At 37.6% G+C, this 19,281-nt stretch overlaps 1 pseudogene; it reads left to right on the plus strand.

Moving 5' to 3' along the window:
- The first annotated feature begins 916 nt into the window (after nt 1-916).
- On the plus strand, nt 917-8,695 carry LOC123233716 (annotated as a pseudogene).
- The last annotated feature ends 10,586 nt before the right edge of the window (nt 8,696-19,281 follow it).

Genomic DNA, 19,281 nt, shown 5'->3' on the forward strand with positions numbered 1-19,281 from the left:
TTTTGGGTTAAAGATGAGGGTAGGGCAATCCTCTCCTGCTGGGGATAGGAGAGACTAACTTTACTAACTTCTGGGGTCCTAGGAGTATTGAATTTTGAAGATATTAATATTGCTAGATAATAATAGTTCTGCAACTCAGGAAAAGGAAGAAGGCAATAGGGGAGGTTAACTCCACTAACATTGCTTCTTCTCTTCACCCAGGAATCTTATGTGAATTCTGGGTCACCCCAGAATTGTGGGAGGGAGGTGGTATCAATTTTAAAACATAAGACAAAAGAATACATCTTAAATTAGAACAAAGGACACCACATCTGAACAACATCTCCAGGAAAAAAACAAAAACAAAAACAAAAAACATAAGAATGAGAATTTCCTACAACTAAAGAATTTGGGGTTTTATTTAAACCATAAGTAGAATAATGAAAGTGTAACAACTGGTTACAAAGGGAACTGGGAAAGAGGTTGTAGCCTAAGGCCTAAGGCCTAAGTACCTAGGAGTAGTAAAAATACAAAAAGAGAAACCAAGAAAACAAATGGGTACTTAAGATTTGTCTTTATCCACCACTCTAATCCAGAGGACTCAATGGGTACTTGATAGCCTATTCTTCAGTCTGGGACCAGGGTCAGTTTGGGAGTTTCTTGAAGGCAAGTTCCTGTGGGTCAGAGGTAAATTTGGGGTTTCATAAAAAATTTGTTAATGGGGAGAAGGAAAGAGAAAGTGAGTGTCCCTAGTGTTAGTAGATCTTTTCCCTGGTCCAGTAGTCCTATGAGGGAAGTACGTGGTTAGAGGCAAGAAGGCTTTTGTTTTTGTTTTTTCCTAAGCTTGCTACCTGTTTATATGTTTCTTTGTTCTTTTAAATTTACCTGGATAGCCCTTTCCCTGAAGGGAGATATAGCTCCTCCTGGGGCCACTATCATGGGCCATCATCCCACCAGCTGTTATAGGTATTATAAAAACAAGACACAACCAAAGTCCTATTTCTTTAGCAGAGTTCCTGATGCCAAGGTAAGAATCTTCTATCATTGTAGAAACAAATAAAAAATGGATGAACGTTCATTACGTGGCCACATGGTGTCAGATGGATATGAATAGCTGTCATTCGAAGTGCTGGAAGCCACTAGTATCTATGCCAAAAACTACACGGTGAAGAGTTGTGGCAAGGTTAACTTTCTTATTCATGTACATCTATATCCTTTTCATGTCTTCCACATTAATAAGATGCTGTCATGTGCTGGGGCTGATAGGCTTCAGACTAGTAGGCAGGGTGTCTTTGGGCCCATGTACACATTGGCCAGGTTATCACTGGATTTGAAACAAGGTCCAGAATAAAGAACATGTGACTGAAGCTTTGTATAAAGCTGAAGTTCTCTGGCCTTAAGAAGATGCACTACTTCCGGGTTAAGATGGCGGCAGAGTAGAAGCAGCTTGCTGAACCTCTCCTAACCCACACATACAGGACTCCTCAAGAAAATATAAAAACAAATACAGTCGAATGAAGGGACCCCACAACAGGGTGTAGGATTGAAGGTACGTGGAATTGGGGCATTTCCATGCTATAAGGGGTGAAACAGCTCTCACTAAAAATCATGTTGAGCAAACCCCTCCCCCCCACACCACCTACAGGGCTAAAGGGAGCGCAAAAGAGTTAGAGTAATTTTGGGGCACGCATTAAGTCATTGGTAGCTACCAGGGGTCACCAGGGCCTGTTCCTGAGAGCAGCAGACTTAAGAACCCAAGAGGCTAAAGAACAAGCAGACTTTGAACACAGACTCTGAGCTCAGACTTGGACACAAATCCTGAGAGCAGGCGCGGACACAAGTGAGGGCTCAGATCCTGAGTGCAGGCTTGGGCTATGCAGAGCTTCAGACAGAGGAACAAGCAAGGGGACCACCAGGAGGCTTGATCATGACAACAACTAGACCTGTGACCTCAAGAGCATAAAAAGCACAGAGAGACCCTGGGTGTGAGGATAAACCTTAAAGGGCATGAGGCTCACAATGGCAAGCCATCCACAGGAACCCCAAAAGAAAAAGATCAGCAAGAAGAAATCTGTAACACTCAACGACTTTTACACAGAGAAAATGCAGACAACAGAGAAAACAGCAGAGGAGAACAAACAAATAATCACATCCAAACCTTCCGAAAATAAGGAAAACTGGTCACAAGCTATTAAAGAGTTCAAACCTGAGATGATGAGAAAGATGGAAGAGATTTGGCGAGAGAAGTACAAAATAGCTCAAAAGGAAATTAACAAGTTAGAAGACAGAATCTCCGAATTGGAGAAAGATGCCCCAAAATGAAACAAAATGGTAAGCAAATTGGAAACCAAAATCTGGCAAGAAAATAACAGTTTAAAAGGCAGAATTTGGCAATTGGAAAGTGAGGCAAGTAAATTGAAGATCAGAAATGACCAGATAGAAAAGGAAAACCAGTCTCTAAAGGTTAGAATTGATCAATTAGAAACTAATGATCTCTCAAGACAACAAGAATAAAGCAAATAAAGCAAAGTCTAAAGGCTAATAAAATAGAAGGAAACATGAAATATCTCAATGAGAAATTGAGGTCTTGAAGAAGAGAAAACAGGTCTTGAAGAGACAATTTGAGAATCATTAGTCTTCCAGAAAAACAAGAAATTAATAGAAACCTGGACTCCATACTAAAAGAAATTATTCAGCAAAATTGACATAAAGTGCTACAACAAGAAGGCAATATAGAAATTGAAAGGATCCATAGATCACCCTCTACACTAGACCCTGAAAAGACAACCCCCAGGAATATAATAGCCAAATTCAAGAGGTTCCAAGTAAAAGAAAAAAATTTTACAAGAAGCCAGAAAGAGACAATTCAGATATCAAGGAGGACCAATCAGGATCACACAGGATCTGGCGGCCTCCACACTACAAGACCGCAAGGCTTGGAATGTGATATTCTGAAAGGCAAGAGAACTGGGTCTACAATCAAGGATCACCTACACATTAAAACTGAATATATACTTCCAGGGGAAAGTATGGGCATTCAACAAGATAGAATATTTCCAAGTATTTGCACATAAAAGACCAGGACTAAATGGAAAGTTCGATATCCAACCACAAAAATCAAGAGAAACATGAAATTTCAATAAATAAGAAAAACAGGATATTCTATTACACACAAAAAGGGCATGGGAAGGGGACGGGATGAATACTATTAAAAGAAGGAGAGGAAAAGAGCATTAAGAGGTAATATTTAAACCTTACTCTCAGTGGAATTAACCCTGAGAGGGAAGAGTAGCTTTATCCATTGGGATATAAAACTCTATCTAACCCTACTGAGAAAGTCAGAAAGGATAAACCAAGGGAATCAGGTGAGCGGGGAGGTAAAAAAAGGTGGGGGGTGGGGAGAAGAAGGGGAAGGGAATTCGTTAGGCCATAAAAATAAAAGGAGGGGAATAATAAGGTAGGGTGTAGAAAGGGAAATAAATCAAGGGAGGGAACAAGGGTTACTGGTTTAAAGGAAACCACTGGTTTAAAAAGAAATAGTGTAAGAAGAAGGTGTAGAACTAGGAGAGGATAATAAAATGTTAGCAAATACACAACTGATAATTATAACTCTGAATGGGAACGGGATGAACTAGGCCATAAAACAGAAGCAAATAGAAGAGTGGATTGGAAACCAAAATCCTACCATATGTTGTCTACAAGAAACACATATGAGGTGGGTGGACATTTAAGGTAAAGGGCTTGAGCAAAATCTTTGGGGCTTCATATGAGAAAAAGAAGGCAGGAGTGGCTATTATGATTTCTGACAAAAAACAAAGTAAAAATAGATATGATTAAAAAAGACGGGGAAGGTAATTATATCCTGATAAAAGTCAGTATAGACAATGAGGAAATAACAGTGCTTAAGATGTATGCACCAAATGGCACAGCATCTAAATTCATAAGGAGAAACTTACAGAGCTCAAGAGGGAAATAGATAGCAAAACCATACTAGTGGGACATCTAAATATTCCTCTTTCAGATCTAGATAATTCAAACCAAAAAATAAATGAGAAAGAGATAAGAGAGGTAAATGAAATCCTAGAAAAATTAGATTTAATTGATATGTGGAGAAAAATAAATAGGGACAAAAAGGAATACACCTTCTTTTCAGCTGCACATGGTACATTCACAAAGATTGACCGTGTAATATGGCATAGAAACATTACAAATAAATGCAAAAAGGCAGAAATAATAAATATAACCATATCAGATTATAATGCAATAAAAATAAAAATTAGTAAGGGGACCTGGACAAATAAACCAAAATTTAATTGGAAATTAAATAATATGATTCTCCAAAACCAGTTTGTCAAAGAAGAAATCATAGAAACAATCAACAATTTCATTGAAGAGAATGACAATGATGAGACATCCTACCAAACTCTGTGGGATGCAGATAAAGCAGTACTCGGGGGTAAATTTATATCCTTGAGTGCATATATTAACAAATTAGGATAGGCAGAGATTAATGAATTGGGCATGCAACTCAAAAAACTAGAAAGTGAGCAAATTAAAATCCCCAGATGAAAACTAATTTAGAAATACTAAAAATCAAGGGAGAAATTAGTAAAATCAAAAGTAAAAGAACTATTGAATTAATAAATAAGACTAGAAGATGGTATTTTGAAAAAAAGACATAAAGTAGACAAAGTACTGGTCAATCTAATAAAAAAAGGAAAGAAGAAAACCAAATTGACAGTATCAAAGATGAAAAGGGAGACCTCACCGCTAATAAAGAGGAAATCAAGACCATCATTAAAAACTATTTTGCCCAATTATATGGCAATAAATATATAAATCTAGGTGATATGGATGAATATTTACAAAAATATAAATAGCCTAGATTGACAGCAGAAGAAATAGAATACCTAAACAATTCCATATCAGAAAAAGAAATTGAACAAGCCAGATAGAACTCCCTAAGAAAAAATTGCCAGGGCCTGATGGATTCACAAGTGAATTCTATCAAACATTCAAAGAGCAACTAATCCCAATACTATACAAATTATTTGATATAATAAGGAAAGAAAGAGTCCTACCAAATTCCTTTTGTGACACAAATATGGTACTGATTCCAAAGCCAGGTAGATCAAAAACAGAGAAAGAAAACTGTAGACCAATCTCCCTTATGAACATAGATGCAAAAATCTTAAAGAGAATACTAGCAAAGAGACTCCAGCAAGTGATCAAGAGGATCATCCATCATGATCAGGTGGGATTTATACCAGGAATGCAAGGATGGTTCAACATTAGGAAAACCATCCACATAACTGACCATATCAAAAATCTAACTAACAAAAATCACAGGATTATCTCAATAGATGCTGAAAAAGCCTTTGACAAAATACAACATCCATAGGGGCAGCTGGGTAGCTCAGTGGAGTGAGAGTCAGGCCTAGAGACAAGAGCTCCTAGGTTCAAACCCAGCCTCAGCCACTTCCCAGTTGTGTGACCCTGGGCAAGTCACTTGACCCCCATTGCCCACCCTTAACAATCTTCCACCTATGAGACAATACACCGAAGTACAAGGGTTTAAAAAAAAAAGAATTAAATATTAAAAAAATATTAAAATACAACATCCATTCCTATTGAAAACACTGGAAAGTATAGAAATAGAAGGATCTTTCCTAAAAATAATAAACAGTATATACCTAAAACTATCAACAAGCATCCTATGCAATAGGGATAAACTAGAAACCTTCCCAATAAGAGCAGGAGTGAAACAAAGATGCCCCTTATCACCTGTATTATTTAAAATAGTACTAGAAACACTAGCAGTAGCAATTAGAGAAGAAAAAGAAATTGAAGGTATTAAAATAGGCAATGACTAAGCTATTACACTTTGCAGATGATATAATGCTCTACTTAAAAAAATCCTAGAGAATGAACTAAGAAGCTTGTAGAAATAATCAACAACTTTAACAAAATTGCAGGATACAAAATAAACGCACATAAATCATAAGCATTTCTATATATTTCCAACACATCACAGCAGTAAGAGGTAGAAAGAGAAACACCATTTAAAATCACCCTAGACAAAATAAAATACTTAGGAATTTATCTACCAAAACAAACACAGGAATTATATAAAAAGAACTACAAAACACTTTCCAAACAATTAAAACTAGATCTAAACAATTGGAAAAACATTGATTGCTCATGGGTAGGATGAGCTAACATAATAAAAATGACCATTCTACCCAAATTAATTTACCTGTTTAGAGCCATACCTATCCAACTACCAAAAAACTTTTTTGTCAAATTTTAAAAAACTATAACGAAGTTCATCTGGAATAACAAAAGATCAAGAATATCAAGGGAAATAATGAAAAAAAAATGTGAAGGAAGGGGGCCTAGCAGTACCAGATATTAAACTATACTATAAAGCAGCAGTCATCAAAACAGTATGGTACTGCCTATGAGACAGAAGGGAGGATCAGTGGAATAGACTTGGGGTAAGTGACATCAGCAAGACAGTGTATGATAAACCCAAAAAGCCCAACTTTTGGGACAAAAATCCACTATTTGACAAAAATGCTGGGAAAGTTGGAAAACAATATGGGAGAGATTAGTCTTAAATCAACATCTCACACCCTACACCAAGATGAATTCAGAATGGGTGAATGACTTGAATATAAAGAGGGAAACTATAAATAACTTAAGTGAATGCAGAATATTATACTTGTCAGATCTATGGGAAAGTAAAAATTTTAAAACCAAGGAAGACTTAGAGAAAATTACAAAATGTAAAATAAATTATTTTGATCATATCAAACTAAAAAGTTTTTACACAAACAAAAACAATGCAGCCAAAATCAGAAGGGAAACAACAAATAGGAAAAAAATCTTTATAACAAAAAACTCTGACAGGGGTCTAATTACTCAAATATACAAGGAATTAAATCAATTGTATAAAAAATCAAGCCATTCCTGAATTGATAAATGGGCAAGGGACATGTATAGGCAATTTTCAGATCAAGAAATCAAAAGTATCAATGAGCATATGAGAAAGTGTTCTAAATCTCTAATAATTAGAGAAATGCAAATCAAAATAACTCTGAGGTATCACCTTATACCTAGCAGATTTGCTAAAATGACAGAAGGGTAGAGTAATGAATGTTGGAGGGGATGTGGCCAAATTGGGACATTAATGCATTGCTGGTGGAGTTGTGAATTGATCCAATCATTCTGGAAGGCAATTTGGAACTATGCTCAAAGGGCTATAAAAGAATGCCTGCCCTTTGATCCAGCCATACCATTGCTGGGTTTGTACCCCAAAGAGATCATAGATAAACAGACTTGTACAAAAATATTTATAGCCATGCTTTTTGTGCTGGCAAAAAACTGGAAAATGAGGGGATGCCCTCCAATTTGGGAATGGCTGAACAAATTGTCGTATATGCTGGTGATGCAATAGTATTGGGCTCAAAGGAATAATAAACTGCAGGAATTCCATGTGAACTGGAAAGACCTCCAGGAATTGATGCAGAGTTAAAGGAGCAGAGCCAGAAGAACATTGTATACAGAGACTAATACACTGTGGTAAAATAGAATGTAATGCACTTCTGTGCTAGCAGCAGTGCAATGACCCATGGCAATTCTGAGGGATTTATGGAAAAGAATGCTACCTACATTCAGAGGAAGAACTTCAGGAGTGGAAACACAGAAGAAAAGCAACTGTTTGAACACATGGGTTGAGGTGGACACGATTGGGGATGTACATTTGAAACTACCACACCAATGCAACTATCAACAATTTGGAAATAGGTTTTGATTGGTGACACATGTTAAAATCAGTGTAAATGTGCACTGGCTATGGGGGAGTGGGAGGGGAGTTTGGGAGGGGAAGGAACGATTAGGAGCATGAATCATTGACCCATGTTAAATTTTCTAAAAAATAAATGTTAAAAAAAATTTTTCTAAATCACAAAAAAAGATCCATATCGCTGTTTACATGGAATGTAGTAACCCCAAACTTGTAGCCTAGTAAGATGTGATGAACCTCAAGTTTTACGACTAGCTTGTAAGTTGAAGACTTGAAAGCATATACTTGTTCCCGGTTCCCATGAGAATGCACCCTGAAGGGAATCTCAGGCTAGAAGTTTCAGACTGAATAATGGACTCTAGGTTAAAAGACAATCTCTGTCAGGTGGAGCTAAGCCCAAACCCAAGCTGAGTGACTCTTTAGTGTAGTAGGCCATGCCTCTGTCTCATAAGCTGAAGGTCCAGAGTCTGATCCTTGGAAGAAGGAAGGTGTGATATATCTGGAGAAGCTTCTGGAGACAAGAAGAGTCACTCAGTTTGCTTTTGGGCTTTGCTCCACTTGAGAGGGATTTTCTTTTGCCTTAGGATCCATTATTCAGTCTGAAAATGATAGCCCGAGATTTCTTTCAGCGTGGATTCTCATGGGAACAGGGAAGAAGTATAAGCTTTGGGGTCTCCAACACAAGCTATCCTAAAACTTGGGATTCATCACATCTTACTAGGCTACAAGTTTGGGGTTTCTAGATTCCATGTTGACATCACCAAGAAATGGGGTTTCACTAAGTTCAGTGTTGATCAGTTTGAAAATATAATTGCTAAGAAGTAACTTATTCTCAATGACTTTACAGTTAAGTACATCCCCAACCTGGGCACCATGGACAAATTGCTAACCCTCCACTTCATATTGTAAAGGGTAATTAGGTTTTTTTGGTCAAATATATTAAAAGATGTTTGCCAGAGAATTGAACATTATCAATCCTCAATTAAGAATAATATCAATTCAAAATTGACTTTAATGGAATTTTATTTACAATTGAGAAGAGAGAGGAAATAAGGAAATAAGAATCTAACACAGTAGGTAAATTACTAGATTCTCTAATTAATCCAGTTAGATCTAATTAACCCTCAGCCAAGAATCAGAGGGCCAGAGGCGGGGAGATGAATGAAGCAAAGTGTCATTCTTAGAGTCTCCATTAAGGGAAAGTTCGTTAAGAGAAGTTCAGGAAGATTCACCATGTGGACTTACAAAGAAGATATTGAAAGCAGTCTCACCAAGGTTTCAGTGTTCCAACCAGCACTCCTCCATGGACCAGAAGAACTAGAAGACCCTCTCCAGCAGAAGATCTTTTCCTTTTAAAGGAGTCACTTATGTTTCACTTCCTGTGCCTCCTCCCTAATTTGTGTGTCCAATCACAATAGATGCTTCTCATAGTACTGCCTAGGGGTCAGTTAGTTGATTATGATTCATCACCCACTCTAGCACCTGTGGACCTCCCAGAATTGGAGGTACTCTCACCTTTGGTGATTAAATCTAAAGATGGGCAGTGTGATTCACAATGTGATGGTAAAGGCTCCCCTTAGACACCCCCAAACTCCAGGAAGTATCCTGGGTCATAGAGTGCATAAAGAACTTATTTTCCATTCCCTTCCTCCAGTGCTGAGAGAAGATGACTGAGCTCAGAGGAATATTCCTTTGGCTTCGCCCTTCATTCTTGATGAGCATAGATAGGCACCTCTGATAAACTTCTGTTTTATATCCCAGATTTCAAATTATCCCCTAAATTGAATAGTTCACCCCTTTATGACTTTGAGGCATAGGACATAACCACAAGACCAATCTCCTGTTCCAGAGACCCAGTAACATGCCATCATCCCATCTCTAGTCTTACAAGGCCCTGTCAACTTGAAAGCAGGAGACCCCAAGTTTGCCTTTGTCTCATGAGAGTTCAGCTTGTGGGAGGTCTTAGATTTAGCTATTTCAGATTCAATAATAGATCTTAAAGTAATTGATGATCAGTTTAGGTGGAGCTAGCCGACCTAATCAAATGCTAAGTACCCTTTTGTCCTGGTAGTTTTTCCCATTGTACCAAGATCCTTTCCCAGGTAGCTCAGCCCTTGACTGGATCCTTTTCTTTATCAATTGTAAAGCATCAGCCTCTCCCTGATTATCCTCTCTCACCTTCCCCTTTCCCAGTAACCAAGGTAATGTCATCAATCATACTTCCCTGTTCCTTAGTTCCCCAAAAGTTATATAAATTCCCTGAGTTCTATTGTTTTTCAGAGAATGATCTAGTGCAGTTATCCTCTCAGAGATATTGGTGGTAGCCAAATAGTGAACACTATCTCTTTCCTGATGAAAAGACTTGTTTTTTTTTTGTTTTTGTTTTTGTTTTGTTTTTGTTTTTTTTACTACTTTAGTGGTTCTGTGCTTTTCCCAAGTTAACAGCCCCATTGTCAGGAGGGTAACGAAAAGCAAATTCCAAACTCCATTTCCTCTGGGAGGCAGTGTTCCACCTGTCTACCTTAACCATTTGATTTAAATTCAAATTAATGAATATATTTTATTTTTAAGCTAGCTATTAGAATCTGTCATTCCTGACAAGGGTTCCTGTCCAGATCCATGGTTTTACTTTCAAGCTCTCCCACATCACACTCATGAGGTGGCATCTACATTTCTCAGGCATTAATAGATAAGTTTTAAAAAAATTATTAGGCGAGATACAGAGGCTGAGATACAGGGACAAAGATAGAGAGAAAGAAGCAGATAAACAGAGAAGGGAGGGACAGAGACAAAGAGATATAGAAAGAGCCAGAGATTTACACTTAGAAAAGAGAAATATATATATATATATATATATATATATATATATTCATAAAAATATAAATACACAAATAATATATATAAACAAATGTATGAATATACAAATATACATATGAAATCATGTGTATATATATATATATAAAATCTGAAATATAAATATATATATGTATTTATGTATATATATCCAGGTTTCCCTTGGACACTCCAAACTCCAAAAGTGTCAAAAGAGAAAGCAGGAAAATTCATTTTCTTCCCCTGAGAGAAATATTGCCCTTGGATTCTTCACTAGATTTTGAGATGGACACAGATATACATCTCCCTGTTATGCTCTGATAGCATCTGGCCATATCTAGGACATCTACTTGCCCCCTAAACTATTCATAGTCACTCCCTATGTCTTTGGGACACAAAACATCACCTGTAGTGGACAGTGTATAAATATTTCTTGGAATAGTTCCAAGATGTGCTAGAGATAGCTTAAATTAGATTGTGATAATTTTTTTTTTTGAGTAGGAGCATTGACACCTCAGACATGAGGAAATGATATAAATCAGGGTTGGATTTGTTGTTTCCTTGTTTTTCTAGAATTACAAATGTGATAGAGAAAATGGTAGTAATGCACATAAACTTAAATGTGTCTCCTGTTTGCATTTTCTTTTTAGGAAGAATTACTTGTTAAATATCCGTCATCATGTCACTCAACTGAACTGAATTGGAAGTAGATCATATAGTGGATTGACAAGAAGGCTGGCCTTGCAGGAAGAAAAAAATCTGAGCTCAAATTCAGATAAAACTCTTCTTAGCTTTCTTACTCCAGTCAAGTCCCCTCACCTTTCTTCCTTCATCTATAAGACTGAGATAATTCTTGCCCTGAAAATCAGTGTTGTATAGAAAATAAAAAAAAAATTGTTTTGAAGTCTTCCTAATTGACATGTATTGGCTGTGTGATCATGGCCAACTCATGTAACAATGAAAAAAAGGGGGCAGCTGGGTAGCTCAGTGGAGTGAGAGTCAGGCCTAGAGACAGGAGGTCCTAGGTTCAAACCTGGCCTCAGCCACTTCCCAGCTGTGTGACCCTGGGCAAGTCACTTGATCCCCATTGCCCACCCTTACCAATCTTCCACCTATGAGACAATACACCGAAGTACAAGGGTTTAAAAAAAAAAAGAAAGAAAAAAAAGGCCAGTAATGGATGCTTCAAAGAAGGGAGATAGAGAAAGTCTATGTGGTGATTCTCTCTCCCAGCACTCCCTTGGGGATGAATATACAGTGGGAGACTTTAAGGGGGTGTCACCCCAAAACAGGGTGAAATGAATGGTCATGCCACCTCATAGGAGACAGGGGTGAGGCTTCCCTATAAGAGGTATGCGGTACCCCAACCCAATCCTGAGTAATGACAGGGTTCCCTCAAATCCCCCAGAGGTCAGTCAGTTTCACAGTGGGTGGTCTGGCTTCAAGATGGAGGCAGGCAGACCAATATGTAGTTCTTCTCTCCCTTGTTGTCTCTCAGGCACTCTGGAATGCTATCTGAATGTTTAATGGCTTTTTATTTTTCACAAATCAGGGATTGGGGAAAGGGGTGAAGGGCAAAAAGATTTAGGGGTGTCCTCTTCACTATACCTCTGGGGGTCTATCATTTAAGAGGGAACCCTAATGGTTCCCACTCCCAAGATTCCCCCCCTCATTTCTATTTCTATTTCTTTTTTTTTTTTTTAATTTTAAACCCTTAACTTCTGTGTATTGACTTATAGGTGGAAGATTGGTAAGGGTAGGCAATGGGGGTCAAGTGACTTGCCCAGGGTCACACAGCTGGGAAGTGTCTGAGGCCGGATTTGAACCTAGGACCTCCTGTCTCTAGGCCTGGCTCTCAATCCACTGAGCTACCCAGCTGCCCCCTCTATTTCTATTTCTATTTTTCTTTTACTATCCTTTTCTATAATTGTAAGTTTTGACTGAAAAGAGTCTCTCAGCAAGGTTGGGTAATGGGTGAAGGAAAGTAAGAGATTGCTCCCAAAATGGAGTCCAAACTTAGCTGACTCAATGGTTCAAGTCTTGATAGGTGAGATGCAATGGAAAGCCTTTGATCAGGGAATCAGGGTTTCAATTTCCAAAAGAAAGATCCTCAGGAAGCCCTCAGGACTGGATCCATGCTGGGTTGTCCTCCTCCTCCCTCTTCCCATTCCAACACCTAAAGACCTCTCCTCTCTCCTCTTCTTTGGAGAAATTCCCAGAATCCTCTCTGTTCTCAATTGTCAACAACTGTCAGCAACTGCCTTCTCTGGCTCCTTTGGTCCCATCCCCATTGCACAAATCCCATCCTTACACTCATTACAATCTCTCAATGCCCCAGAAAATCTCTAATACTATCTATATGTTGCAAAACAGATGAGAATCTGCATTGCAAAAGGGAGTTAGCACTGGTTGTTCACTATGAAACTGAAATTACTGGATACCCCTCCATTCCTTCAAAAAAAGTACATTATCTCATAGCTCTTTTTTGGGGAACATATTTTATTAACTTAAAAGTGAGATTTAAAAACATGAATTATCACTATATTTTATTACTATGCCAAAACTATCTATAGTATTTAAGGAAATTAAAGGTTATTACATGTCTCTTCTCTAGAGGGCTGAGGGGCTGCCTCCCCTTCCCCACCCTTATTGATGGAACTAGTTTAGAAATATCTGAAATTGTATAGGTTTTGTTCTTCTTTTACAACCCAAGTCCCATATCCTCACCATTACACCTGCTCTCCAATGTTTTTAATCACACATATGTGTTATAGGAGTGCCTCAAGACCAAAAACACTGGCTGAGGACACAAATTTCTTATGCCACCCCCAGCTATTCTTCTCTCCTTTTTCATCTCATTGATTATGAAAAGAAGGCTATATAGTCCCAGCTCACAGTAGCAATCTCAGTGGTGGAGCCAAGTTTCCTTGGCTCTGAAGGACTTGCCCTCCCAACTCAGTGCACCGTGTACCAAAGGTAATTAGGGCAACTTATTTAAAACTTACGATCTAATTAGTGGCTTTTTAATGGCATTTAATTACATTGTGAGCAACAAAGCAGTTACATTTCTAACTAAGCTCCTTTCTAGACCAGAGGTGCAGGTATTTATCTGGGGCGGTAAAGGAGAGGGGATACCACACTTAACATCTAATTACACAGAATTGTCCCTGGTAATTATGAGCAATGTGATTTTATTTATCTGCCTTAATTGTAGGGGCTCTGCAAAGTCTCTGACCTGGGTGACTGGTGAGGTAGACAGAAGGAGAATTAAATATCCTGCATTGCTTGGGCACACTTCTAAAATTATTTGCAGGACTACCAAGGTGATACGGCAAAAAGTAAGGAGGACTGAGGAAGGAGGTAGTATTAAAAAAACAAACAAACAAAAATTTCCACTTCTGAGGTTGTTTTGTAGGTCTAAACAGTAGGTATATTTATTTATGATTCAGTCAGGCCTTAGGAAAATTAAGTCACTATGGTGCAGTGGAATAATACTGATCTGTGGGTAACAGATTCATGGAGGATTAAATTTTGAAGAGCTCTTCTAACATAGAATGAAAAAAATATAGACTATAGGATTATTGCAATGGAAGAGAAACATCAGTACTTACAATATTAGAAATGTGTGTTTTATGATTTAATTAAGATGAGAAAAATAATTATATTTACTGACATGCAATAAACCTCTCCATTATTTACATAAAATTTTTGAATATACAAAATGCTTCCCTTTTGTTAGTCACTTTTTTTAGACAAATGAGCATTGTGTTCACAGGATTTTATCATTTAATCTTTGATTCTTCAGCCTAAAACCATCTTTATCATATGGGGAGGAAATATTATATAGTGGAAAGAGAACAGAGTCCCTAGGCCTATGTTGGCAAACTTAGGGCACACATACCAGAGGGGGTTGCTTTCCTCCCCCTCTCTACAGGTTCCTGAGGACATTTCTCACTTCATCTGCCCCTCTGCCCAGCAGTTCAATGGGAGTGCTTCTTCACTTACCTCTCTGGGATGAGAGGGTGGAACAGGCCGCAGTGGTGGACTCATATGCAGGGTGAAGGTTGAAGTTTGTGCACTTGGTCTCTTAAAGGTTTGCCATTCCTGACCTTTAAATCTTACCTTTAAAATATGCTACCTCCACTATTATGGGCAAGTCATATTTAATTTAATTGAGTTTCATTTTTCTTCTTCAGAAATATGGGGGGTGGTTGGATGAAATTGACTCCAAGATCCTTTCAATTTCTGTATCTATGATGCTAAATTTGAACTAGCATAATATTTGGATTTTAAGCACATCTTTCATGAACAGTCCATTTTTCCAAATCGAGTAATAGGGTCTAAATCAGATGAGTTCTTAAGCCATGGAGGCATGCTTATCTCCATCTCTTGGATAAATTGCTTTTCCTTTCATAATGTGTAACTTGGAGCTCCAAGTTGCAATATTTCATCTCCATTTGCCAGTTTCTCTAATTCTAGAACAATTCTGCTTACCTATAGAGCAATAAATTTATGAGTTAATAATTTCCTTAATGGAGATCAATGGGTGTAAAAATAAATTTCAAAATATATATTTGGGGTGGGTACATTACAGTCTAATGTGTTAATCAAAATTCTCAGTTCAAGTTCTTCCAACAATTTGATATAGACTTGAATAGAGAAAAAAAATCTGTTTTATGAGGGAAAATTCTCTTTTTTTAATCTTTACTATTCCAGTCTTTGGGCTGTCCTTCCTAAGACAAGAGCCTTTTTTAATTTTTATTTTGATTTATTGCAATAATTAGCCACTTTAAAAGTGCTTTAAATTTTAAGTCAAATTTCTAACATGGCATGATATATGCATCTTACCGTAGTTCCTACAGTTCTGATAATATTCACTTGATCTTTTAAGTTTTGTAGCCCTCATTGTTTGTGGGCCTCAGTTTCTTTTTCTGTAAAGTGGATGTGTTGGATGATTTCTAATTTACCTTTCAGCTCTGTCATTTCACATATTAGTATGTTATTTACTTCGGATCCATAGTTTCATTTCATAAAAGCAGTGGTCTTGAGTGTGCTTCTAGTGACACTAGAGTAACTCAGACAATTTAACCTTGACTAGATGACTCTGAATTTTGCTGTTTCTGCAGTCTTATTAAGGTATTTGAGTGCTATATTCCATGTCGCAACATAGTTCATTTCTCTTCAGTGTGTTGTTTTTAATTCTCTGACTTCCTAGGAATTATCCATAGGATAGATTCAAAACCTTGGCTTCTGCTTGTCTTATGTAGCCCAGAGAGATGTCAAGTGTTGACCTCTTTGCCTGAGAGCCGTATTGCAATGGCCATATAATTTAAGTATACATATAATCTAGCCCTTTAGTATACATATAATCATAGCCCTTATATAACTATGAATAATTTTGTCTCTGCTTCACCTGAATCCTGTCTTCACTAAAACTCTGTCTTCCTCCCTAGCCTTTATGACTCTTTGCCTAAATGAACCTCCTTTCCCTCTTTCTTCTTTTCAACATTTCTCTTTGCAACACCTATGGTCTATTGATAATTTCTGAAATTAAAACTATTATAAAGTGGTATAGACTCATGCTAAGTCCAGTTCTTAAAGTCCACGTATAGTGGCTAAATGATCATTTGCATGTCATTTACAGGATTATTGTCCAAGTACATGTTGGACTGTATAATTTCTGAGGTTCCTTCCAGTTATGAAAAGCTCTGAAATCAAAAGATAGTTTGTGGAAGAGCTTGATGGTTGTCCTCCATGTCATCAAACTCTAGAGATAAGTGATGTAATTTATTAATACTTTGTGTATTCATCATATATTGGGGTTCTTTCTCTCTTATAGCATATCTATTAAATGATTTTACAGGTATTTAAAACTGCTTTTATTCAAGTATTTGACAATTTTATTTCTGACCATGATTGTGGTAGGAGAGTTGAATATGGGAAATAACAAAAAATCTTCTAAGATCTTTCCAGTGGATCTTTGATATCCCACAAGGTTGTGATACTTCATAAACCTTATTGCTGAAGATGACAATTTGGTCCACAGTCTGGAGAATGATGAAAAGACCTTGTTGTCACAGAGATGGGGGCCTATCCCTGCATGACTGGGAGATTGCTGAGGATTGAGTCTTGGCCATTTTTATGGTTCAGTACCATAAAGCAATTAACAGTGAATGAGTGAGCTTTCCCAACCTTTACTAAAAACAGTGGCTGTTTATCATTGTGTCAGGCTGTTGGCAGATTCAAGAAATCTAAATTTAACAGGTGGCTGATTCTTCCATGCCCGACTGAAACCAATGGATCTTCAGGATGCCAACCCCAGACAGCTAGCAGGACCAATGGTATGTGCTGCTAAGAAAAAAAAAAGAATCAATGAGACCAACGTCAGAGTTCATCGTGTGGAAGGCCTTTTATGCCACTGCTACCTAATAGTTTTTTCAATTGGTTTCAGCAGCCCAGCTTTTGATCACTGATTCCAATTTTAGCCAGTGTAGCAGGAAAAATAGGTGGAAGAATTTTTTTTAAATAAAAGTAAATGAGCAACCACCCAATTCCATTTACATCACCGCCTGCCATTTAAAACTGTAAAATATACAATAAAGGTTAAAGCTTTAATACATCTGGACCTGTTGGCCTGTTTCTGTGTGGATAGATCAGTTTTAAGTAATATATGTCACCCTTTGTGATACTGCCAGGCTTGGTCTTGGGACACTCTTTAACATTTGGCAATAGTAGAAAACAGCTTAATTATCTGTCATGGACAAAATAAAGAGTCAGGGATAGAAAAGGAGTTCAGTAGCAGGCCTCCCCCCAGGGTAGGTGGGAAGGTTGGTCACTTAGCTCCACTTCTCTTGACCAAGGAAAAGTCAGCCATATTTTGCAAGGCCCAAGATATAATCTTTCTTTCTAATTTCCTATGTAGTGCTAATGGGCCATTCCAATGCCTAATCACCTGTTTGTTTATAGTCTATCACTGGCTTCTCCTCCCTAAATGTCATGAATTTTTGTGGAAATATGTGTTACAGGTAGACAACCTCACTATAAATCCTGGCCCAATCATATATTAATTATGTGATCTTGGGGTAGTCACTTCCCCTAACTGTCTCTCAATTTTCTCCTCCATATAATGGAGTCACACTCACAGACCTCCAGTGTTTCTTCTATATGTAAGTACTCTGGCATGTTTTATGTAATCCCTTTCTTCCTAAACTATATAGATGGATGTACCCTTTTGTTTATTGGTGCCATCTGCTTTGGATTTTACTTACAACTGCCATTTGAGACTTTTTAATCATTCTTCTGGGCTTAATTTACCTAGAGAACTTGGATTAATGAAAGAGGAAGGTAGGGAAAGAGAGGGGGAAATTATAACGAAAGCTCCAGGTATATCCTGGAGTGTGACCAACAGGCTTCTTCTCTCTTTCCCTGTGTTGTGATGCAAAGAGCTACAAATAAAATAAAAATTGAACAGATGACAGTGATAAATATTTAATAGCTCTTGTTTTTACATCTCTCTTTTTGTCATAGATTGAATATGTAATGTTTTGAATACGTGGTATATACTATGCTGAAAGCATTTGCAGATAGCCTGAGAAGGGATTTATGGAGACACAAAAAGAGAGGCAGAGACAGATGCAAAGAAACAGACAAAGACACAGAAATACACACAGAGAGAGACAGAGAATTGGAATTTGAGGTGGAGAAGAGAGTTGGACAGGTAGAAGTAATTGGTGCTTGTTTGGTGATACATTTGCATTTGCACTTATCAAAATACTGATAAAACCTACCAACCACAGTTTACTTCAGGGACTGTGTGTGTGTGTGTGTGTGTGTGTGTGTGTGTCTGTGTGTATGTGTGTGTGTGTATGTTTATGTGTTTGGAGGGAAGGAGAGACATCCAAATGTTTCTGTCATTACATTTCAGTATTGGAAATACATTGATGTTTCTGTAGTGTGAGTTTTTGGATTGTTTCTTCCCCTTTTGTCTTTTTTTTTTAACCCTTTCAGTCTATCACCCTATATCTGAAGTCAAATAGATTGCATGTAAACCTAGGTTTTACTTCTCTTTATGTCATGTAAATCTCTCTGGGCCTCAGTTTCCTCATCTGTAAAATGAGGGGGCTAAATTAGATAATCAGTAAGGGTTGCTTCCATGTCTATAGATTACTTCTCTAGTCTTAAATCTCTCCTCCCCACTCCAACAACTCTGGAAAGTGTCAAAGTCACTTAATAAATCTGCATTTCCCTGATGCCTCTGAGTTCAGTGTTCTTTTCCATTACCCACAAAGTTTGAAGGGACACTGGGGACCAAATTGTTCAACTCATGGAGAATCAGGAACCCTTTCTGAGGCATCTTGAATAAATATTTATCTAGCCTCAACTTGAAGACTGTAGTGATGAGAAACTTAATATTTCTGAATGAGGTTATTCCACTGTTGGACAGTTCTAGGTATCAGGAAGTCTTTCTTACATTGAAATTAATCTGGCTTCTTTGTACCTATGACTAATGGGCCAAATTGAATAATTTTAATTCCTCTTCCATACGAAAGTTCTTTAAATTCTTGAAAACAGTTAACATTATGTCCTTTCACCCTGAATTTTCTCCTATCTGCGATGAACTCCATGATATAATCATTCCTCCCACCCCTCCTACTCTGTACTCA

The sequence above is a fragment of the Gracilinanus agilis genome, chromosome 2 (assembly GCF_016433145.1).
Source record: "Gracilinanus agilis isolate LMUSP501 chromosome 2, AgileGrace, whole genome shotgun sequence".
NCBI lineage: Eukaryota > Metazoa > Chordata > Mammalia > Didelphimorphia > Didelphidae > Gracilinanus > Gracilinanus agilis.